Source organism: Phyllobates terribilis, unplaced genomic scaffold (assembly GCF_046119375.1).
Source record: "Phyllobates terribilis strain yellow unplaced genomic scaffold, ASM4611937v1 Scaffold_124__1_contigs__length_5142088, whole genome shotgun sequence".
NCBI classification, from domain to species: domain Eukaryota; kingdom Metazoa; phylum Chordata; class Amphibia; order Anura; family Dendrobatidae; genus Phyllobates; species Phyllobates terribilis.
The window spans coordinates 3,761,221-3,785,311 of NW_027362884.1; the positions used below are offsets into that span (position 1 = coordinate 3,761,221).

The 24,091-nt window shown below is 49.0% G+C and overlaps 7 non-coding genes and 1 pseudogene across 7 annotated transcripts; all 8 read left to right on the forward strand.

The window, feature by feature from the left end:
- The first annotated feature begins 5,251 nt into the window (after positions 1-5,251).
- LOC141203202 (U2 spliceosomal RNA) lies at positions 5,252-5,450 on the forward strand. The gene has a single exon (XR_012274335.1). It is a non-coding gene; the product is annotated as a U2 spliceosomal RNA (small nuclear RNA).
- A 1,115-nt stretch (positions 5,451-6,565) lies between these two features.
- On the forward strand, positions 6,566-6,756 carry LOC141203508 (U2 spliceosomal RNA). Its single transcript, XR_012274548.1, has one exon. It is a non-coding gene; the product is annotated as a U2 spliceosomal RNA (small nuclear RNA).
- Positions 6,757-7,868: 1,112 nt separating this feature from the next.
- LOC141203789 (U2 spliceosomal RNA) lies at positions 7,869-8,059 on the forward strand. Its single transcript, XR_012274815.1, has one exon. It is a non-coding gene; the product is annotated as a U2 spliceosomal RNA (small nuclear RNA).
- Positions 8,060-9,174: 1,115 nt separating this feature from the next.
- On the forward strand, positions 9,175-9,365 carry LOC141203509 (U2 spliceosomal RNA). The gene has a single exon (XR_012274549.1). It is a non-coding gene; the product is annotated as a U2 spliceosomal RNA (small nuclear RNA).
- Positions 9,366-10,480: 1,115 nt separating this feature from the next.
- On the forward strand, positions 10,481-10,558 carry LOC141203310 (U2 spliceosomal RNA; annotated as a pseudogene).
- A 5,564-nt stretch (positions 10,559-16,122) lies between these two features.
- On the forward strand, positions 16,123-16,317 carry LOC141203195 (U2 spliceosomal RNA). Its single transcript, XR_012274328.1, has one exon. It is a non-coding gene; the product is annotated as a U2 spliceosomal RNA (small nuclear RNA).
- A 1,115-nt stretch (positions 16,318-17,432) lies between these two features.
- Positions 17,433-17,623, forward strand: LOC141203510 (U2 spliceosomal RNA). Its single transcript, XR_012274550.1, has one exon. It is a non-coding gene; the product is annotated as a U2 spliceosomal RNA (small nuclear RNA).
- Positions 17,624-23,615: 5,992 nt separating this feature from the next.
- On the forward strand, positions 23,616-23,797 carry LOC141203261 (U2 spliceosomal RNA). The gene has a single exon (XR_012274377.1). It is a non-coding gene; the product is annotated as a U2 spliceosomal RNA (small nuclear RNA).
- Positions 23,798-24,091: the final 294 nt, after the last annotated feature.

Below are 24,091 nucleotides of genomic sequence, written 5' to 3' on the forward strand. Positions count from 1 at the left end.
AAGAAGAGCCTGGAGCAGGGGACAGCCAGGAGGGCCCAGCCAGGAGCCGATTCTGACCCCAAGGACTCTGCCTCCACAACTGGCCAGCAGAAGGGACCCCAGAAGCCCCGCCACGAAGCTCCAGCCCTGGAGCCATGGATGCGGCAGACGGTGGCCCTGAAGCTGAAGGAAGTGGATGGGAGGGTGCCGGACATGTCCTCGGACGTGTTCTGCCAGAAGATGCTGCTGGATCGAGGCTTCTCCAGGTCGGACACCCTCAGCATCCAGACCTTCTTGACGGGGATCTTCTTCGTCACCTTCGCCACTGTGAACACCTGCAGGAGGTTCTGGGAAATGGTAAGCGCAAAAGGACCGGATAATTCTTTCTCTGCCTTTACAGGTAGCTGCCCTATCCAGAGGGACGAAAGGAGGATCACGGTCTCCATGCGCAACCCGCACACCCCAGGCCAAGACATCTGTACCTTCCTGAGACGCTTCTGTTTGGTTGTGAAGGAACCCTCTCACATCCTGAATGGACTCGGCTTCTGGACAGGTAAGTGGTCGGTGACCGTTAGACTTCACAGGGACCTGGCGTACTCAGACGGACTTCGGCACCTTCCCCCGACATTCTCCCTGGGCAACTCCTACGGCCTCATCTATTACCCGGACATGCCGCGGAACTGCAGGAGATGCGGCAAGAACGGCCACGAGATGAAGGACTGCAAGGAGGATGCCTGCAGGATTTGTCGAGTGACGGGACACAGCTCGAAGGACTGCCCGAAGAAGACATCCTGCAACCTGTGTGGGCTGGCAGCTCATCTGTACAAGGATTGCCCCAAGCGTGAGAGATCCTGGGCATCGGTGGTTGCGACGACCCCAGCTACGGAGGACAAGGCCCCGACGACCAGGCCTGTGAAGGTCAAGGACGCGACGACCAAGGCCCCAGCGGCCAAGGCCGAGACGACCAAGGCCAAAGCGGTCAAGGAGTCAGTGGCCAAAGCCCCAGCGACGGTCCCAGCAGCTCCGAAGCAGAAGAAAAAGTCAAAGGAGGGTAAGAGTTCTGTCACCCCTCTCTCGATCCCTCCCCCTGCCACCCCCGTCCAATTCCCCCCCACCCCGGCCACCCCTGCTGAGGATTCCACTTCCTCTTCCTCCTTCCCCTACTCCTCAGCAGGTGTCCTTTCCCCTGCCCCGGCAGCCACTCTCCCTCCCCAGACCATGGTAGCGGTGGAATTAACCTTTCCTCCACCCGCCGCTATCTATTCCGAGGAGGATTTTCCCCTTCTTGTCTCCCCAGTTCCAACCCGGGGAAAGAGGAAGGTGGAGGACAGCCCTGCTACTGAATCCTCCAAAAAGAAGATTCTGGATTTCGTAGGCGAAAAGGAGGATACCCTCCCTGAGCCAGAAGAGATGGAGCACATGGTTGAGACCCTGGTGGCTGAGCCAGAAGAGGAGGAACTGGTGGTCGCCGAGATCGAGGCCGCGCTGCTTGACCAGATGGAGGAAGAGGGCCTGCTGGTGATCCCGTCACCAGCAGTCAACACCGACGAGGGACCACCCGACCGGAGTGGTAACTAAGGTGTATTGCCTGCGCTAACTTTTTCTTTTTTCCCTACATGATGGCTAATATTAACTTATTTTCCATTAATGTCAGGAGCATCAAGGACAAGTTCAGACGTCAGACTATTTATGCCTTCCTTACTTCCCAGTTGTGTGATGTTTATATGTTGCAGGAATGTTCCCTTCCCTCCTCTAGGTCCTTCAAACATCTGGCCAGGGAGTGGTCCCACGGTCCATCCTACTGGTCCGGTGGGGGTGACTGCAAGTCTGCGGGGGTCGCAATTCTGATCAGGGGGGGCGCATTCACGCTTGAGTCCGTCCAGGAGCTCATCTGCGGCAGGGCTCTTGTTGTAGATGGCAACTGGGCGGGAGAACCTGTCAGGTTCATCAACGTGTATGCGTCCCCACTGAAGAATGAGCGTTTGGAGCTTTTCCAGACCCTGCGGCTTCAGCTTGCCACCACCAGGACCTTAGTGATGGCCGGGGATTTCAACTGCCCCATCGAGGAGGATGGTCGTAGTTCTGGCACATCTGCCAAGTTGGACATCACGTCCAAGCTGCTCATCGAGATGGTAACCGAGGCCTCTCTTCAGGACGTGGTGGGCTCCATGGGGAGAGGCTCCACGAACTATTCGTGGAGCCGACCCGATGGCTCACTCCGCTCCAGGATTGACTTTGTGTTCACCTCTCGGGCAGTCAGGCAGAGTAGGCACTCGATGGTCTCCTGCTTCTTCTCCGACCACAGAGCCATTCACTTACAAGGTGTCCTCGGCGACGGTTTTCCGTCCGGCCCCGGCTCCTGGAAGCTGAATTGTGCTCTGCTGGCTCAGGATGAAGTCGTGGAGGAGCTGAGAGCAGCCTACGCAATGTGGCAGTCCTACAAGGGTAGCTTCCAAACAGTCTCTGATTGGTGGGAATATGTTAAACTTGAGTTTCGCTGTTTCTTTCAGGCCAAGGGTCGACAACAGGCGTGTGAGAAGAGGAGGGACTTCAGAGGGCTGCAGCGCGAGCTGCGGTCGCTGCAGGACCTTCTTCACTGCGGCTGGGACGTGAGGGAGGAGCTGGAGGAGACCAAGAAGAGCCTGAAAAGGCACTTTGAGGAGGAGTCCAAGCGAATCGTCTTCCGTTCCAAAGTGGAGAATCTGGAGAAGGGTGAGAAATGTAACTCATTCTTTTTCAGAAAACTTCATGCCGGTCACACGCCCCTGAACGAGCTGCGAGACGAGAGCGGAAACATGCGACGTGGGAAGGAGGACGTGATGAGGGTCGTCAGCGACTTCTACAGCGAACTCTACTCCCACAAGACTACCGACCCCGACGCTGCTGATAAGTTCCTGTCAGGTATCACTAACCATCTTGATCCTGCAGGCACGGCAGCCTTGGACAAACCTCTGATGGTGGGCGAATTGCTCTCTGCCGCTAAATCCTTTAGGACCGGCAGGACCCCGGGCAGTGATGGTCTTCCAGCGGAGCTCTATGTAGCGCTGGGAGACCTCATCTGTCCGGACCTGTTGGACCTGTACGAGGAGATGGTGGTGGAGGGTAGAATGCCTCCATCTTTGAGGGAAGGAATGGTCACGATCCTGTACAAGCGGAAGGGAGAGAGGTGCGACCTGAGGAATTGGCGTCCCATCACTCTGCTCAACGTGGACTACAAGATCCTGGCCAAGACGATGGCGACACGACTTAAGACGGTCATCGGACGGATCATCCACCTGGACCAGACCTGCGGCATCCCTGGACGTCGCATCGCAGACAGCCTCGCTCTCGTGCGGGACACGGTCGAGTACATCAAGGTCCGCCGCGCACACGCGGCCCTGGTCTCCTTGGATCAGGAGAAGGCCTTCGACCGGGTTTCCCACGAGTTCATGGGCCGAGCTCTGCACCGGTTAGGTTTGGGTAACATGTTTTGTTCGTATGTCCGTCTGATGTATTTTGATATCCACAGCTCGGTGTTGGTGAACGGCTGGAAGACTGACCCCTTCCCTGTCCTCTCTGGGGTCAGACAAGGCTGCCCTCTATCACCTCTTCTTTTTGTTTGTGTTATAGAACTCTTCGCAGAGGCTATCCGGCAGAATGGAGAGATCAGAGGGATCACCGCACCGGGTCCGGGACGACACGAGTTCAAGTGCTCGCTCTACATGGACGACGTCACCGTCTTCTGCGCTGATCGTGGTTCAGTCGACGCCCTCGTCCAGACGTGTGAGAGGTTCGGCCGGGCTTCAGGGGCCAAAGTCAACTGCAGGAAGTCGGAAGCCATGCTCTTCGGGGATTGGCAGCCGGCCTCCTCCGCCCCCTTCCCCTTCAACATTCAACCGGATTTCCTCAAGGTGCTGGGAGTCTGGTTCGGGAAGGAAGGAGCGGCCCTCAAGTCCTGGCAAGAACGCTTGGCCAAGGTGAAGCAACGGATCGGACTCTGGAGCCTCAGACACCTCACTTGTGAGGGTAAGGCACTCGTCCTGCGTAATGAGGTCCTGCCCGTCTTGCAGTACACGGCGCAGGCCTGGCCCCCACACGTCACTGTGTGCAGGGCCATTACCAGGACAGTGTTTCACTTTGTCTGGGGATCCAAGATGGACAGAGTCAGGCGGGCCGTCATGTACAAGGAGCCTCGCAAGGGTGGGAAGGGCGTTCCAGATATCCCCACCCTCCTGCGATCCTCTTTTGTGTGTGATTGTGTCCGCCGGACTTTGCAAGTCAAGAATGGCTCCGCGGGCAGGTCCATGTCTCGCTTCTTCCTGCTTCCTCTTTGGAGGCGACTCGGCTGGGACAAGTGGGACAGCTCCTTCCCCTACAACTGGACGACGCCATGGTTCTACGGAGACGTCGTTCGATTTGTGGGGGAGCATCAACTGGAGGGACTCAAGCCCGACTTGTGGAAGCCCAAAACTATCCACAAGCTAATCAGAGCCAAGGATGACGTGGAGAACATCACAGGACTTCACCAGGACACGCTGGAGACTGTGTGGACAAATGTGTCGTCTGACAGGCTGACCAACGGGCACAAGGACTTGTCGTGGATGGCGATTCAGGGCGGACTGCCCGTCCGGTCATTCATGCATGCCCGGAACCTGTGCAAGACCCGGTACTGCCCAAGGTGCCCCTTCGTGGAGGAAACATCTTTGCACACTTTTTGGGACTGCGGATTTGCACAGCGCCTATTGACTGCACTTGAGGACGACCTGAGGAACTCTGTCCCCAGGGCGAGCCTATCGCACCATTCTGTGCTTTACGGACTCTTCCCTGGGGTTCATACCGTCGGAGCCATCCAGGAGGCTTGGCGCCTTATGAACTGCTTCAAGGATGCCGTTTGGGTCGCCAGGAACCGGCTCATCTTGAGGAGGGAGAGGATGTCCATCCAGGACTGCCGCAGGCTGATCCACAGCCTGCTCAGAGACTATTCCATCATGGACGGTCCGGAGGACGAGGATGAGGACTAAACCCCTCCTCCCCCTCTCCCCTTATGTGTCTTGTCTTTCAATAAAGCTTCGGGCCTGTGATTTTCCCCTCCCCATCCCCTTTTTCCCAATCCCCATCCCTTATCACGGTTCGTCGTACTGTATTGATTGACATGCTTTTTCTTTCAGATTGAGTGTTTTGTGTAGCATAGGGGTGTGATGTGTCTAGTTAGTGCGTCGTATCCTCATGCTATGTAAATATGATGTAGAATTCTGTGTGTACTGGGCTGCGGCACTGTACACTGTCTGTTAACTTATTTTTTGTGCTAATAAAAGATATATTCAATCAAAAAAAAAAAATCTGTTCTTATCAGTTTAATATCTGATACGTCCCCTATCTGGGGACCATATATTAAATGGATTTTTAGAACAGGGAGATGGAAAAAGAGCTTGCTCTGTCCACTCCACGCATTGACCTGGTATTGCAGTATCTCCAGGACCGGTGCACCCCTTCTTTAATGCAGTTTCTAAAATCAGAAAGAATTGAATTCAATGTTTTTTGTTCATTTTGCTTGTTTGTCGGATTTTGGGATGGACTCTTTGGCTTTGCTTTTCTTCTCCTCATTGGATTTTTCATGTTCAAAGTTGCAGAAGCCAGATTACAAGCTCATTTTGGTTCAACTTCAGCAACTGTGCATTGCATTGCCATGTAATGTGATGCAATGCTATCTTTCTAGCTCTCCCTTTTTACTTCCTTTTGGATAAACAGACATATTAGGCAAGCATTTTGGAGCTTTCACCTAAATAACTACAGGTGGTGAGATAAGCTGCACAATATAATTGACCTTTCAGTATATTGTTGCACACACACCATCTATTTAGCAAATGCCCTTGTTATCAACAGCAGCCTTTTAAACTCACCTGAGCTAACAGGTATGTGCGCTGGTTACTCTGCTGCGCTTAAAATTTCTTTTTTGGTTTGCTACAATGCCTTTTCTGAAACGTTGTCTCCCTCTGCTGGAACACTGACTTCTTTCATTTAATGCCTGCAGACTATAAAAGAGAACCCAACCCAAAAAGTTTGGTTGATTAGTCTGTGGCATTCTGTTAAACTGTTGCTTATGGCGGTCTCTGTGAGCTTCTCAGCGACATTCAGCCAGCCAGGTATCCTGCCTGCAGTAGATGGAATGTGGCAATGGAACGCTGGCTGCGCGTGTCATAATAGGCTCTGAGCCTTTATATACCTGTGCACAGCAGCAGCCACCTTCAGTCTGCTGCTGGACAGCCAGCAGCAGCAGCAGCAGGAGAGGTATGTAATCAGGAGCCCTCCTGCTAAGGGTAGACAGCTGCTCGTTCCACCCCACCCCCCGCCTTAATTGGTTCTCCTCCCTTCCAACGGTGTTGAGGCGGGTGGGAACAGCAGGGGGTGAAGGTGCTGTGTTTAAAGAGGTGGAGTTATGCAGATCTAAAACGCGTGGATTGCAGCAGCAGCAAGCCGAAAAGTGCAGGCATGTAAGGGATCTAGAGGTTGACAACATGTCTTCTTAACGGGAGTCCAGGAGCTCATCTCCACAAATGGACTTTTCAGGATCCTTGGGTGGCTCCGTAGTTTGAAACCAATTCTGGTTATCGCTTCTCGGCCTTTTGGCTAAGATCAAGTGTAGTATCTGTTCTTATCAGTTTAATATCTGATACGTCCCCTATCTGGGGACCATATATTAAATGGATTTTTAGAACAGGGAGATGGAAAAAGAGCTTGCTCTGTCCACTCCACGCATTGACCTGGTATTGCAGTATCTCCAGGACCGGTGCACCCCTTCTTTAATGCAGTTTCTAAAATCAGAAAGAATTGAATTCAATGTTTTTTGTTCATTTTGCTTGTTTGTCGGATTTTGGGATGGACTCTTTGGCTTTGCTTTTCTTCTCCTCATTGGATTTTTCATGTTCAAAGTTGCAGAAGCCAGATTACAAGCTCATTTTGGTTCAACTTCAGCAACTGTGCATTGCATTGCCATGTAATGTGATGCAATGCTATCTTTCTAGCTCTCCCTTTTTACTTCCTTTTGGATAAACAGACATATTAGGCAAGCATTTTGGAGCTTTCACCTAAATAACTACAGGTGGTGAGATAAGCTGCACAATATAATTGACCTTTCAGTATATTGTTGCACACACACCATCTATTTAGCAAATGCCCTTGTTATCAACAGCAGCCTTTTAAACTCACCTGAGCTAACAGGTATGTGCGCTGGTTACTCTGCTGCGCTTAAAATTTCTTTTTTGGTTTGCTACAATGCCTTTTCTGAAACGTTGTCTCCCTCTGCTGGAACACTGACTTCTTTCATTTAATGCCTGCAGACTATAAAAGAGAACCCAACCCAAAAAGTTTGGTTGATTAGTCTGTGGCATTCTGTTAAACTGTTGCTTATGGCGGTCTCTGTGAGCTTCTCAGCGACATTCAGCCAGCCAGGTATCCTGCCTGCAGTAGATGGAATGTGGCAATGGAACGCTGGCTGCGCGTGTCATAATAGGCTCTGAGCCTTTATATACCTGTGCACAGCAGCAGCCACCTTCAGTCTGCTGCTGGACAGCCAGCAGCAGCAGCAGGAGAGGTATGTAATCAGGAGCCCTCCTGCTAAGGGTAGACAGCTGCTCGTTCCACCCCACCCCCCGCCTTAATTGGTTCTCCTCCCTTCCAACGGTGTTGAGGCGGGTGGGAACAGCAGGGGGTGAAGGTGCTGTGTTTAAAGAGGTGGAGTTATGCAGATCTAAAACGCGTGGATTGCAGCAGCAGCAAGCCGAAAAGTGCAGGCATGTAAGGGATCTAGAGGTTGACAACATGTCTTCTTAACGGGAGTCCAGGAGCTCATCTCCACAAATGGACTTTTCAGGATCCTTGGGTGGCTCCGTAGTTTGAAACCAATTCTGGTTATCGCTTCTCGGCCTTTTGGCTAAGATCAAGTGTAGTATCTGTTCTTATCAGTTTAATATCTGATACGTCCCCTATCTGGGGACCATATATTAAATGGATTTTCAGAACAGGGAGATGGAAAAAGAGCTTGCTCTGTCCACTCCACGCATTGACCTGGTATTGCAGTATCTCCAGGACCGGTGCACCCCTTCTTTAATGCAGTTTCTAAAATCAGAAAGAATTGAATTCAATGTTTTTTGTTCATTTTGCTTGTTTGTCGGATTTTGGGATGGACTCTTTGGCTTTGCTTTTCTTCTCCTCATTGGATTTTTCATGTTCAAAGTTGCAGAAGCCAGATTACAAGCTCATTTTGGTTCAACTTCAGCAACTGTGCATTGCATTGCCATGTAATGTGATGCAATGCTATCTTTCTAGCTCTCCCTTTTTACTTCCTTTTGGATAAACAGACATATTAGGCAAGCATTTTGGAGCTTTCACCTAAATAACTACAGGTGGTGAGATAAGCTGCACAATATAATTGACCTTTCAGTATATTGTTGCACACACACCATCTATTTAGCAAATGCCCTTGTTATCAACAGCAGCCTTTTAAACTCACCTGAGCTAACAGGTATGTGCGCTGGTTACTCTGCTGCGCTTAAAATTTCTTTTTTGGTTTGCTACAATGCCTTTTCTGAAACGTTGTCTCCCTCTGCTGGAACACTGACTTCTTTCATTTAATGCCTGCAGACTATAAAAGAGAACCCAACCCAAAAAGTTTGGTTGATTAGTCTGTGGCATTCTGTTAAACTGTTGCTTATGGCGGTCTCTGTGAGCTTCTCAGCGACATTCAGCCAGCCAGGTATCCTGCCTGCAGTAGATGGAATGTGGCAATGGAACGCTGGCTGCGCGTGTCATAATAGGCTCTGAGCCTTTATATACCTGTGCACAGCAGCAGCCACCTTCAGTCTGCTGCTGGACAGCCAGCAGCAGCAGCAGCAGGAGAGGTATGTAATCAGGAGCCCTCCTGCTAAGGGTAGACAGCTGCTCGTTCCACCCCACCCCCCGCCTTAATTGGTTCTCCTCCCTTCCAACGGTGTTGAGGCGGGTGGGAACAGCAGGGGGTGAAGGTGCTGTGTTTAAAGAGGTGGAGTTATGCAGATCTAAAACGCGTGGATTGCAGCAGCAGCAAGCCGAAAAGTGCAGGCATGTAAGGGATCTAGAGGTTGACAACATGTCTTCTTAACGGGAGTCCAGGAGCTCATCTCCACAAATGGACTTTTCAGGATATTTGGGTGGCTCCGTAGTTTGAAACCAATTCTGGTTATCGCTTCTCGGCCTTTTGGCTAAGATCAAGTGTAGTATCTGTTCTTATCAGTTTAATATCTGATACGTCCCCTATCTGGGGACCATATATTAAATGGATTTTTAGAACAGGGAGATGGAAAAAGAGCTTGCTCTGTCCACTCCACGCATTGACCTGGTATTGCAGTATCTCCAGGACCGGTGCACCCCTTCTTTAATGCAGTTTCTAAAATCAGAAAGAATTGAATTCAATGTTTTTTGTTCATTTTGCTTGTTTGTCGGATTTTGGGATGGACTCTTTGGCTTTGCTTTTCTTCTCCTCATTGGATTTTTCATGTTCAAAGTTGCAGAAGCCAGATTACAAGCTCATTTTGGTTCAACTTCAGCAACTGTGCATTGCATTGCCATGTAATGTGATGCAATGCTATCTTTCTAGCTCTCCCTTTTTACTTCCTTTTGGATAAACAGACATATTAGGCAAGCATTTTGGAGCTTTCACCTAAATAACTACAGGTGGTGAGATAAGCTGCACAATATAATTGACCTTTCAGTATATTGTTGCACACACACCATCTATTTAGCAAATGCCCTTGTTATCAACAGCAGCCTTTTAAACTCACCTGAGCTAACAGGTATGTGCGCTGGTTACTCTGCTGCGCTTAAAATTTCTTTTTTGGTTTGCTACAATGCCTTTTCTGAAACGTTGTCTCCCTCTGCTGGAACACTGACTTCTTTCATTTAATGCCTGCAGACTATAAAAGAGAACCCAACCCAAAAAGTTTGGTTGATTAGTCTGTGGCATTCTGTTAAACTGTTGCTTATGGCGGTCTCTGTGAGCTTCTCAGCGACATTCAGCCAGCCAGGTATCCTGCCTGCAGTAGATGGAATGTGGCAATGGAACGCTGGCTGCGCGTGTCATAATAGGCTCTGAGCCTTTATATACCTGTGCACAGCAGCAGCCACCTTCAGTCTGCTGCTGGACAGCCAGCAGCAGCAGCAGCAGGAGAGGTATGTAATCAGGAGCCCTCCTGCTAAGGGTAGACAGCTGCTCGTTCCACCCCACCCCCCGCCTTAATTGGTTCTCCTCCCTTCCAACGGTGTTGAGGCGGGTGGGAACAGCAGGGGGTGAAGGTGCTGTGTTTAAAGAGGTGGAGTTATGCAGATCTAAAACGCGTGGATTGCAGCAGCAGCAAGCCGAAAAGTGCAGGCATGTAAGGGATCTAGAGGTTGACAACATGTCTTCTTAACGGGAGTCCAGGAGCTCATCTCCACAAATGGACTTTTCAGGATCCTTGGGTGGCTCCGTAGTTTGAAACCAATTCTGGTTATCGCTTCTCGGCCTTTTGGCTAAGATCAAGTGTAGTATCTGTTCTTATAAGAACACAAGAGCTACGATCTACACTTGACGAGAGCGATCGAACTCGGAAGGAGAAGAGCTTCGGAGCCCACCTGACATCGGAGAAGGAAGGCGGATATCGGTGGGAGGAAGAAGCTCTAAAGAATCCAGAAGAAGACGAAGACTCGGAGAAGAATCGGGCTGTCCTGTGGAATCTTCGAGGAAGAAAATCATCGAGACAAAGACCTTTCGGGGAATTTGTCCAGAACACGACGGGAGAAGAATCTGCATAGCTCCACCCATTCCGGGAAGAGTTCCAGATCCAGCTCCAAGAAGTAACTGCAGGAGGAAAGCCATGGCAAGCGCTGCGAGGAAGGCCGAAAAGAAGAGCCTGGAGCAGGGGACAGCCAGGAGGGCCCAGCCAGGAGCCGATTCTGACCCCAAGGACTCTGCCTCCACGACTGGCCAGCAGAAGGGACCCCAGAAGCCCCGCCACGAAGCTCCAGCCCTGGAGCCATGGATGCGGCAGACGGTGGCCCTGAAGCTGAAGGAAGTGGATGGGAGGGTGCCGGACATGTCCTCGGACGTGTTCTGCCAGAAGATGCTGCTGGATCGAGGCTTCTCCAGGTCAGACACCCTCAGCATCCAGACCTTCTTGACGGGGATCTTCTTCGTCACCTTCGCCACTGTGAACACCTGCAGGAGGTTCTGGGAAATGGTAAGCGCAAAAGGACCGGATAATTCTTTCTCTGCCTTTACAGGTAGCTGCCCTATCCAGAGGGACGAAAGGAGGATCACGGTCTCCATGCGAAACCCGCACACCCCAGGCCAAGACATCTGTACCTTCCTGAGACGCTTCTGTTTGGTTGTGAAGGAACCCTCTCACATCCTGAATGGACTCGGCTTCTGGACAGGTAAGTGGTCGGTGACCGTTAGACTTCACAGGGACCTGGCGTACTCAGACGGACTTCGGCACCTGCCCCCGACATTCTCCCTGGGCAACTCCTACGGCCTCATCTATTACCCGGACATGCCGCGGAACTGCAGGAGATGCGGCAAGAACGGCCACGAGATGAAGGACTGCAAGGAGGATGCCTGCAGGATTTGTCGAGTGACGGGACACAGCTCGAAGGACTGCCCGAAGAAGACGTCCTGCAACCTGTGTGGGCTGGCGGCTCATCTGTACAAGCATTGCCCCAAGCGTGAGAGATCCTGGGCATCGGTGGTTGCGACGACCCCAGCTACGGAGGACAAGGCCCCGACGACCAGGCCTGTGAAGGTCAAGGACGCGACGACCAAGGCCCCAGCGGCCAAGGCCGAGACGACCAAGGCCAATGCGGTCAAGGAGTCGGTGGCCAAAGCCCCAGCGACGGTCCCAGCAGCTCCGAAGCAGAAGAAAAAGTCAAAGGAGGGTAAGAGTTCTGTCACCCCTCTCTCGATCCCTCCCCCTGCCACCCCCGTCCAATCCCCCCCCACCCCGGCCACCCCTGCTGAGGATTCCACTTCCTCTTCCTCCTTCCCCTACTCCTCAGCAGGTGTCCTTTCCCCTGCCCCGGCAGCCACTCTCCCTCCCCAGACCATGGTAGCGGTGGAATTAACCTTTCCTCCACCCGCCGCTATCTATTCCGAGGAGGATTTTCCTCTTCTTGTCTCCCCAGTTCCAACCCGGGGAAAGAGGAAGGTGGAGGACAGCCCTGCTACTGAATCCTCCAAAAAGAAGATTCTGGATTTCGTAGGCGAAAAGGAGGATACCCTCCCTGAGCCAGAAGAGATGGAGCACATGGTTGAGACCCTGGTGGCCGAGCCAGAAGAGGAGGAACTGGTGGTCGCCGAGATCGAGGCCGCGCTGCTTGACCAGATGGAGGAAGAGGGCCTGCTGGTGATCCCATCACCAGCAGTCAACACCGACGAGGGACCACCCGACCGGAGTGGTAACTAAGGTGTATTGCCTGCGCTAACTTTTTCTTTTTTCCCTACATGATGGCTAATATTAACTTATTTTCCATTAATGTCAGGAGCATCAAGGACAAGTTCAGACGTCAGACTATTTATGCCTTCCTTACTTCCCAGTTGTGTGATGTTTATATGTTGCAGGAATGTTCCCTTCCCTCCTCTAGGTCCTTCAAACATCTGGCCAGGGAGTGGTCCCACGGTCCATCCTACTGGTCCGGTGGGGGTGACTGCAAGTCTGCGGGGGTCGCAATTCTGATCAGGGGGGGCGCATTCACGCTTGAGTCCGTCCAGGAGCTCATCTGCGGCAGGGCTCTTGTTGTAGATGGCAACTGGGCGGGAGAACCTGTCAGGTTCATCAACGTGTATGCGTCCCCACTGAAGAATGAGCGTTTGGAGCTTTTCCAGACCCTGCGGCTTCAGCTTGCCACCACCAGGACCTTAGTGATGGCCGGGGATTTCAACTGCCCCATCGAGGAGGATGGTCGTAGTTCTGGCACATCTGCCAAGTTGGACATCACGTCCAAGCTGCTCATCGAGATGGTAACCGAGGCCTCTCTTCAGGACGTGGTGGGCTCCATGGGGAGAGGCTCCACGAACTATTCGTGGAGCCGACCCGATGGCTCACTCCGCTCCAGGATTGACTTTGTGTTCACCTCTCGGGCAGTCAGGCAGAGTAGGCACTCGATGGTCTCCTGCTTCTTCTCCGACCACAGAGCCATTCACTTACAAGGTGTCCTCGGCGACGGTTTTCCGTCCGGGCCCGGCTCCTGGAAGCTGAATTGTGCTCTGCTGGCTCAGGATGAAGTCGTGGAGGAGCTGAGAGCAGCCTACGCAATGTGGCAGTCCTACAAGGGTAGCTTCCAAACAGTCTCTGATTGGTGGGAATATGTTAAACTTGAGTTTCGCTGTTTCTTTCAGGCCAAGGGTCGACAACAGGCGTGTGAGAAGAGGAGGGACTTCAGAGGGCTGCAGCGCGAGCTGCGGTCGCTGCAGGACCTTCTTCACTGCGGCTGGGACGTGAGGGAGGAGCTGGAGGAGACCAAGAAGAGCCTGAAAAGGCACTTTGAGGAGGAGTCCAAGCGAATCGTCTTCCGTTCCAAAGTGGAGAATCTGGAGAAGGGTGAGAAATGTAACTCATTCTTTTTCAGGAAACTTCATGCCGGTCACACGCCCCTGAACGAGCTGCGAGACGAGAGCGGAAACATGCGACGTGGGAAGGAGGACGTGATGAGGGTCGTCAGCGACTTCTACAGCGAACTCTACTCCCACAAGACTACCGACCCCGACGCTGCTGATAAGTTCCTGTCAGGTATCACTAACCATCTTGATCCTGCAGGCACGGCAGCCTTGGACAAACCTCTGATGGTGGGCGAATTGCTCTCTGCCGCTAAATCCTTTAGGACCGGCAGGACCCCGGGCAGTGATGGTCTTCCAGCGGAGCTCTATGTAGCGCTGGGAGACCTCATCTGTCCGGACCTGTTGGACCTGTACGAGGAGATGGTGGTGGAGGGTAGAATGCCTCCATCTTTGAGGGAAGGAATGGTCACGATCCTGTACAAGCGGAAGGGAGAGAGGTGCGACCTGAGGAATTGGCGTCCCATCACTCTGCTCAACGTGGACTACAAGATCCTGGCCAAGACGATGGCGACACGACTTAAGACGGTCATCGGACGGATCATCCACCCGGACCAGACCTGCGGCATCCCTGGACGTCGCATCGCAGACAGCCTCGCTCTCGTGCGGGACACGGTCGAGTACATCAAGGTCCGCCGCGCACACGCGGCCCTGGTCTCCTTGGATCAGGAGAAGGCCTTCGACCGGGTTTCCCACGAGTTCATGGGCCGAGCTCTGCACCGGTTAGGTTTGGGTAACATGTTTTGTTCGTATGTCCGTCTGATGTATTTTGATATCCACAGCTCGGTGTTGGTGAACGGCTGGAAGACTGACCCCTTCCCTGTCCTCTCTGGGGTCAGACAAGGCTGCCCTCTATCACCTCTTCTTTTTGTTTGTGTTATAGAACTCTTCGCAGAGGCTATCCGGCAGAATGGAGAGATCAGAGGGATCACCGCACCGGGTCCGGGACGACACGAGGTCAAGTGCTCGCTCTACATGGACGACGTCACCGTCTTCTGCGCTGATCGTGGTTCAGTCGACGCCCTCGTCCAGACGTGTGAGAGGTTCGGCCGGGCTTCAGGGGCCAAAGTCAACTGCAGGAAGTCGGAAGCCATGCTCTTCGGGGATTGGCAGCCGGCCTCCTCCGCCCCCTTCCCCTTCAACATTCAACCGGATTTCCTCAAGGTGCTGGGAGTCTGGTTCGGGAAGGAAGGAGCGGCCCTCAAGTCCTGGCAAGAACGCTTGGCCAAGGTGAAGCAACGGATCGGACTCTGGAGCCTCAGACACCTCACTTGTGAGGGTAAGGCACTCGTCCTGCGTAATGAGGTCCTGCCCGTCTTGCAGTACACGGCGCAGGCCTGGCCCCCACACGTCACTGTGTGCAGGGCCATTACCAGGACAGTGTTTCACTTTGTCTGGGGATCCAAGATGGACAGAGTCAGGCGGGCCGTCATGTACAAGGAGCCTCGCAAGGGTGGGAAGGGCGTTCCAGATATCCCCACCCTCCTGCGATCCTCTTTTGTGTGTGATTGTGTCCGCCGGACTTTGCAAGTCAAGAATGGCTCCGCGGGCAGGTCCATGTCTCGCTTCTTCCTGCTTCCTCTTTGGAGGCGACTCGGCTGGGACAAGTGGGACAGCTCCTTCCCCTACAACTGGACGACGCCATGGTTCTACGGAGACGTCGTTCGATTTGTGGGGGAGCATCAACTGGAGGGACTCAAGCCCGACTTGTGGAAGCCCAAAACTATCCACAAGCTAATCAGAGCCAAGGATGACGTGGAGAACATCACAGGACTTCACCAGGACACGCTGGAGACTGTGTGGACAAATGTGTCGTCTGACAGGCTGACCAACGGGCACAAGGACTTGTCGTGGATGGCGATTCAGGGCGGACTGCCCGTCCGGTCATTCATGCATGCCCGGAACCTGTGCAAGACCCGGTACTGCCCAAGGTGCCCCTTCGTGGAGGAAACATCTTTGCACACTTTTTGGGACTGCGGATTTGCACAGCGCCTATTGACTGCACTTGAGGACGACCTGAGGAACTCTGTCCCCAGGGCGAGCATATCGCACCATTCTGTGCTTTATGGACTCTTCCCTGGGGTTCATACCGTCGGAGCCATCCAGGAGGCTTGGCGCCTTATGAACTGCTTCAAGGATGCCCTTTGGGTCGCCAGGAACCGGCTCATCTTGAGGAGGGAGAGGATGTCCATCCAGGACTGCCGCAGGCTGATCCACAGCCTGCTCAGAGACTATTCCATCATGGACGGTCCGGAGGACGAGGATGAGGACTCAACCCCTCCTCCCCCTCTCCCCTTATGTGTCTTGTCTTTCAATAAAGCTTCGGGCCTGTGATTTTCCCCTCCCCATCCCCTTTTTCCCAATCCCTATCCCTTATCACGGTTCGTCGTACTGTATTGATTGATATGCTTTTTCTTTCAGATTGAGTGTTTTGTGTAGCATAGGGGTGTGATGTGTCTAGTTAGTGCGTCGTATCCTCATGCTATGTAAATATGATGTAGAATTCTGTGTGTACTGGGCTGCGGCACTGTACACTGTCTGTTAACTTATTTTTTGTGCTAATAAAAGATATATTCAATCAAAAAAAATCTGTTCTTATCAGTTTAATATCTGATACGTCCCCTATCTGGGGACCATATATTAAATGGATTTTTAGAACAGGGAGATGGAAAAAGAGCTTGCTCTGTCCACTCCACGCATTGACCTGGTATTGCAGTATCTCCAGGACTGGTGCACCCCTTCTTTAATGCAGTTTCTAAAATCAGAAAGAATTGAATTCAATGTTTTTTGTTCATTTTGCTTGTTTGTCGGATTTTGGGATGGACTCTTTGGCTTTGCTTTTCTTCTCCTCATTGGATTTTTCATGTTCAAAGTTGCAGAAGCCAGATTACAAGCTCATTTTGGTTCAACTTCAGCAACTGTGCATTGCATTGCCATGTAATGTGATGCAATGCTATCTTTCTAGCTCTCCCTTTTTACTTCCTTTTGGATAAACAGACATATTAGGCAAGCATTTTGGAGCTTTCACCTAAATAACTACAGGTGGTGAGATAAGCTGCACAATATAATTGACCTTTCAGTATATTGTTGCACACACACCATCTATTTAGCAAATGCCCTTGTTATCAACAGCAGCCTTTTAAACTCACCTGAGCTAACAGGTATGTGCGCTGGTTACTCTGCTGCGCTTAAAATTTCTTTTTTGGTTTGCTACAATGCCTTTTCTGAAACGTTGTCTCCCTCTGCTGGAACACTGACTTCTTTCATTTAATGCCTGCAGACTATAAAAGAGAACCCAACCCAAAAAGTTTGGTTGATTAGTCTGTGGCATTCTGTTAAACTGTTGCTTATGGCGGTCTCTGTGAGCTTCTCAGCGACATTCAGCCAGCCAGGTATCCTGCCTGCAGTAGATGGAATGTGGCAATGGAACGCTGGCTGCGCGTGTCATAATAGGCTCTGAGCCTTTATATACCTGTGCACAGCAGCAGCCACCTTCAGTCTGCTGCTGGACAGCCAGCAGCAGCAGCAGCAGGAGAGGTATGTAATCAGGAGCCCTCCTGCTAAGGGTACACAGCTGCTCGTTCCACCCCACCCCCCGCCTTAATTGGTTCTCCTCCCTTCCAACGGTGTTGAGGCGGGTGGGAACAGCAGGGGGTGAAGGTGCTGTGTTTAAAGAGGTGGAGTTATGCAGATCTAAAACGCGTGGATTGCAGCAGCAGCAAGCCGAAAAGTACAGGCATGTAAGGGATCTAGAGGTTGACAACATGTCTTCTTAACGGGAGTCCAGGAGCTCATCTCCACAAATGGACTTTTCAGGATCCTTGGGTGGCTCCGTAGTTTGAAACCAATTCTGGTTATCGCTTCTCGGCCTTTTGGCTAAGATCAAGTGTAGTATCTGTTCTTATCAGTTTAATATCTGATACGTCCCCTATCTGGGGACCATATATTAAATGGATTTTTAGAACAGGGAGATGGAAAAAGAGCTTGCTCTGTCCACTCCACGCATTGACCTGGTATTGCAGTATCTCCAGGACCGGTGCACCCCTTCTTTAATGCAGTTTCTAAAATCAGAAAGAATTGAATTCAATGTTTTTTGTTCATTTTGCTTGTTTGTCGGATTTTGGGATGGACTCTTTGGCTTTGCTTTTCTTCTCCTCATTGGATTTTTCATGTTCAAAGTTGCAGAAGCCAGATTACAAGCTCATTTTGGTTCAACTTCAGCAACTGTGCATTGCATTGCCATGTAATGTGATGCAATGCTATCTTTCTAGCTCTCCCTTTTTACTTCCTTTTGGATAAACAGACATATTAGGCAAGCATTTTGGAGCTTTCACCTAAATAACTACAGGTGGTGAGATAAGCTGCACAATATAATTGACCTTTCAGTATATTGTTGCACACACACCATCTATTTAGCAAATGCCCTTGTTATCAACAGCAGCCTTTTAAACTCACCTGAGCTAACAGGTATGTGCGCTGGTTACTCTGCTGCGCTTAAAATTTCTTTTTTGGTTTGCTACAATGCCTTTTCTGAAACGTTGTCTCCCTCTGCTGGAACACTGACTTCTTTCATTTAATGCCTGCAGACTATAAAAGAGAACCCAACCCAAAAAGTTTGGTTGATTAGTCTGTGGCATTCTGTTAAACTGTTGCTTATGGCGGTCTCTGTGAGCTTCTCAGCGACATTCAGCCAGCCAGGTATCCTGCCTGCAGTAGATGGAATGTGGCAATGGAACGCTGGCTGCGCGTGTCATAATAGGCTCTGAGCCTTTATATACCTGTGCACAGCAGCAGCCACCTTCAGTCTGCTGCTGGACAGCCAGCAGCAGCAGCAGCAGGAGAGGTATGTAATCAGGAGCCCTCCTGCTAAGGGTAGACAGCTGCTCGTTCCACCCCACCCCCCGCCTTAATTGGTTCTCCTCCCTTCCAACGGTGTTGAGGCGGGTGGGAACAGCAGGGGGTGAAGGTGCTGTGTTTAAAGAGGTGGAGTTATGCAGATCTAAAACGCGTGGATTGCAGCAGCAGCAAGCCGAAAAGTGCAGGCATGTAAGGGATCTAGAGGTTGACAACATGTCTTCTTAACGGGAGTCCAGGAGCTCATCTCCACAAATGGACTTTTCAGGATCCTTGGGTGGCTCCGTAGTTTGAAACCAATTCTGGTTATCGCTTCTCGGCCTTTTGGCTACGACCAAGTGTTGTTGCTGGAAGACTCCAAAGCCTATCGCATCCTCGGCCTTGAGGCATCGACAGTTCTACTGTCTTAAGCCTCCTGCTGCTATAGGGGGTGTGCGTGCTGAAGAGAACCAAGAAGGCGATCGACTTACCTGAATATGGCGATGGCGACATCGGCTACTCTCCGTTCTGCTGGAGCTGGCGACTTGAAGATCAAGAACTCTTTCAAGATTGAAGTTGAAGAGCGAGCCCGTGACAAGTTCTCCCTGTCTTTCTTCGTGAGGAAAGTCCTGCTTGAGATCCTGCAGGTGAAAAGGGAGAACATTCTGGCACTTCAAGATGCTCCTGGACGCTTTGTGCTTACCCTGACCTCTGAAGTGGCATCTCAGAATTTTTACCATCAGATCAAGCTGAGACTTCAGGAGGAAGATCTTAAAGGACTGTGTTTTGTGACCCTCTGCCTGGCAGAAGAGAAGTCTGTGGTGGTTCATATGAGCAATCCGCATGTCTCTGAAAAGGATGTGGCTGCGTTTCTGCATAACTATTCCTCTGAGGTCCACTTCTCTCACAAAATCATGAACTCTGAGAGGTTGTGGACCGGAAAATACAAGTTCATCGTGAAGCTGAGAGAAGGTTTGGGAATTGGTGGACTCAATCATCCGCCTCAGAGCTTCCTGATTGGCAGAGAGAGAGGAAGACTCTTCTATCCAGGGATGCCTATCTTCTGCAGAAAATGTATGGACTTTGGGCATTCCTTTGAGAGCTGCAAGGAGGAGAACGCTCTTTGCAAGAAGTGCTATCAAAAAGGACATGTCACTCTGAACTGCCCAAATCAGATGATCTGTAATATCTGCCGTATCCCTGGGCACTCTTTTCGGGATTGTCCGTTGAGAAAAAAGACCTTCAGCTATGCAGATGCAGCTCGGGGGGGAGCCCCTCCGAAGCGGTCCAGTCCTGAAGAACAAACAGACAAATCCAAGGACCCTCCCGGGAACCCTTCTGGGGATCCGCCCAAGGACACTGCTGGGGACCCGCCTGGGGATAGCATTGTTCTCAAGGATTGGTCGGAGAGTCCAGATGGTCATGTGGTGGAGGAGAATCCAGCTGAGTCTGAAGTGGAGATGGGAGAGGAGTCTTCTAAGGAGGCTGGTGGTGAGGAGGAGGAGGAGGAGATTGACATTGACGTGGAGGTTTTGAGGAAAAGGAAAAAGGAGAAGTCGAGTTTGTTTAAGGGAGAGAGCGCCAGCAAAAGACCTGCTGGGCGTTTGAAAATAGTCCTCCCTAATTACTCACCTAAACCGATCATCTCAGTTCCTAAACCTGTAAACCCATCTGATCCGGTGAACATCGAGGAATTCTCAGACACGGACGTTTCTGCGGGTCCCTCTACCCCGGTCGGATTCATGTCAGATACGGACTCAAGTTCTGTTTAAATGATTTATGGCTACACTCAAAATTGCCTCACTAAATGTGAGGAGTTTAAAGGGCTCTGTCAAGAGAGCTGCTTTATTTTCTTACCTGATGACTTTAGATGCTGATATTTTTTACTTCAAGAATGCGGCATTGACCATGACCCTAACTATAACAAACTAAGGGAAGATTGGGCGAACGGACCTTCCATCTGGTCCGGTGAAAATGGATCGCGTGCTACTGGTGTTGGCGTCCTGTTTAAAAACAAAGACTTTAAGGTTACCTCGTTCACTGAAGTTGAACCTGGACGTGCACTAGTTGTTAATGTGAGTTACTGTGGATCCGAGTTCAAGCTGATTAATGTTTATGCATCTCCGATTAAAGAGGAAAGATCCAGTTTATTAGATATCATCAAACTCTTTATACCTGGTCCTACACCAACTGTGGTTGGCGGTGACTTCAATTGTATCCGGTCTGATGAAAATAGGACATCAGGTACTAGAAGGAAAGACAAAACTGAGATGCAGTTAAAAAATCTAATCGACGATACTTGCCTGAATGATGTCTGGAGAGTAAAGAATACCTCTGAACCAGGATACACTTGGGAGAAAAATCTTCTAAAATCAAGAATTGACTTTGTTCTGACATCACAGAGTTTTAAAGTGAATAAAGTGGATCTAACAGGTAACATCTTTTCTGACCACAAAACGTTAATTACTCACTTGGAATTGCCCAGTCTAGAGAAAGGGCGAGGTGTCTGGAAGTTGAACACTCTGCTGCTGGAAGATGAAAGTATAAAAGAGGAATTTTTGAAATTTTATAAAAAACTACAGGGGAAAAAACGTTATTACAAAAGAATTCTAGAATGGTGGGAGTATGTGAAGTTTCAAATTAGACATTTTTTTCTCTTAGCTGGCAAAAGGAAGGCCAGACAGAATCAGAAATGGTTTAAAGACCTGAATACAAAACTGCAAACAGGTTACAAACTCAGAAATGCAGGGATAGATATGGAGGATGTTATTTTACAAGTCAAAGAAGACATTAAAAAAGCAATTGAACAGAAAGGCAAAGAAATAATTTTCAACGCCAAGGTAGAACATATGGAAAAAAATGAAACATGTTCCAGGTTCTTTTTCAAAAAATCTTTAGAACGCAAAGAATTAATTAAAGAACTTGATGGTGAAACAACTAAAGATGGACTGTTGGACAAAGCGCAAACTTTTTATCAAAATCTTTTTAGCGAAAAGAAAATTGACGCTGATTTTTTACCTGATGCTCTTAATTCATTGCAGAATCACCTTGAAAAGCAAGATCAAGAGTTGTTGATTGAAGATATCTGTGAAGAAGAACTGCTAAGTGCAATCAAAAGCTTTTCTAGAGGAAAAACACCGGGTACTGACGGACTACAAATTGAATTTTATCTTACTTTTTGGGAGATTTTAAAAGACGACCTGTTTGAGTTTTTTAAAGCTGTCTTTTTATGTGACAAATTGCCTGAATCTTGGAGAAGTGGTGTGGTCACCCTGCTTTTTAAAAAAGGAGATAAGACTAATCTAGAGAACTGGAGACCAATCACGTTACTCAACGTAGATTATAAAATTATGGCAAAAATCATGGTGAACAGAATGAAGAAGGTGATAGAGAAGGTCGTGCATCCTGATCAGGTATGTGGTGTGCCTGGTCGTACAATTGCAGAAAACTTGAATATTATACGGGACGCAATATGGTATCAGCAAGAGAGGAAGCAAAAGCTAGCTCTTCTGTCCCTTGATTTCCAGAAAGCGTACGACAGAGTCTCTCATAAGTACCTGTATTCTGTGTTAAAGAAAATGAAATTCCCGGATGTTTTTATTAAGCACATTGCACTTTTATATGATGGAAGTTTTAGCAGGATTTTAATTAATGGTTTTTTATCTTCAGAAGTTTTTCTAAAGTCGGGCGTCAAACAAGGATGCCCACTCTCGCCTCTGCTTTTTATCTGCACAATCGAGCCTCTACTGGCAATGTTGAGGAAAGATAAGATGGTGAAAGGTGTACCCATACCAGGTGGAAATGGACTAAGTACTAAGTCACTGGGGTACATGGATGACATCACGATCATGTGCGACTCAGAACAATCGCTGAGAAGAGCAGTAAGAACTACTGATTTTTTCTGTTTAGCATCTGCCTTCAAACTGAACTTGGAGAAGAGCGAATGTCTTGGATTCGATGATTGGTCAGATGCGCAGATTCCTCAACTTAAAATAAGAAGTGATAAGATCAAAATTTTAGGTGTTGTGTTTACAAAGAAGAATGATGGAGAAGAAAGTTGGCAGTTGGTGAAGGAGAAAATGAAAAAGAAGATAAGTTTCTGGAAACTCAGAAAATTATCAATGGAAGGTAAAAACTTGATCATTAAGTCTTTGTTGTTGCCGATAATGTTGTTTTTAAGTATGGTGTACCCTCCGAATGAGAACACAGTAAAGTTTCTCCAGAGACAAATTTTTCTTTTTCTGTGGGGATCAAAAATGGAGAAGGTTCGAAGAGAGACAATGTACAAGCAGCATAAATATGGTGGAAAGAATATCCCAAATATCAAAAAATTTTTGTACCTAAAGTTCTTTAGTTTTTGCTTCAAAATGACCAATCTAAGAACTCATTGGTCTTTCTACTTAAGATATGCAGCTGGAGATATCTTTAGGAAAAGAAAGTGGATAACATTGCCCCAAAATTCTCCTGTCCTAATTACACTGCCAAAACAATATGTCTTACTAGAAAAAACAATTAGACTTTATAACTTACCTGAAATAGATGTGGAGATGCTGTCAAATTCAAGAAGACTGGCTCTAGAGACAAAGAGAAAAGAAACGATGACAGCAGTGGCAAACTTTACATACACTAAAAGTGGAAGAATTTGGAGAATGACTTATGCACCTTATCTAACAAATGAATATAAAGACTTGGCATGGGCAATAGTGCAAGAATGTGTTCCTGTTAGATTTTTTCAACACAGAAGGGGATTGTGCAATACTGCAAGATGCCCTAGAACAGGCTGTGTTAGAGAGGAAACAGTTTTACACACCTTTTGGAACTGTTTTTATGCCCAAAATGTCGGGAAAGAAGTTGGAAGTCTCTTAAAGTTTGTTACTGGTCTTAAGTTTTTAAATCACGAAGTAGTTTTATATGGAAATTTTACATGTCAATCAAAAGAAAAAGAAAGAGTCATCTGGATAATGATAAATGGAATAAAGAATGCGCTATGGAAAGTCCGAAACATATTGCTTTTTAAAAGAGATTTTATAAGTGAAAGTGAATGCATAAAATTAGCACTAAGTGAAATATATATTTATTACCTGTTAGATCTGAAGAGAATTGGGAAAAAAAGAGCCAAGAGTCTATGGAATTTTCATCTGTGGAACCTTGTAGCATGAACAGATTATAAGGCAAGAGAAATATTAGAAGAGAAATAACAACTGAAATATAAGAACAAAATGAAAAAGAAAAAAATCTGTTCTTATCAGTTTAATATCTGATACGTCCCCTATCTGGGGACCATATATTAAATGGATTTTTAGAACAGGGAGATGGAAAAAGAGCTTGCTCTGTCCACTCCACGCATTGACCTGGTATTGCAGTATCTCCAGGACCGGTGCACCCCTTCTTTAATGCAGTTTCTAAAATCAGAAAGAATTGAATTCAATGTTTTTTGTTCATTTTGCTTGTTTGTCGGATTTTGGGATGGACTCTTTGGCTTTGCTTTTCTTCTCCTCATTGGATTTTTCATGTTCAAAGTTGCAGAAGCCAGATTACAAGCTCATTTTGGTTCAACTTCAGCAACTGTGCATTGCATTGCCATGTAATGTGATGCAATGCTATCTTTCTAGCTCTCCCTTTTTACTTCCTTTTGGATAAACAGACATATTAGGCAAGCATTTTGGAGCTTTCACCTAAATA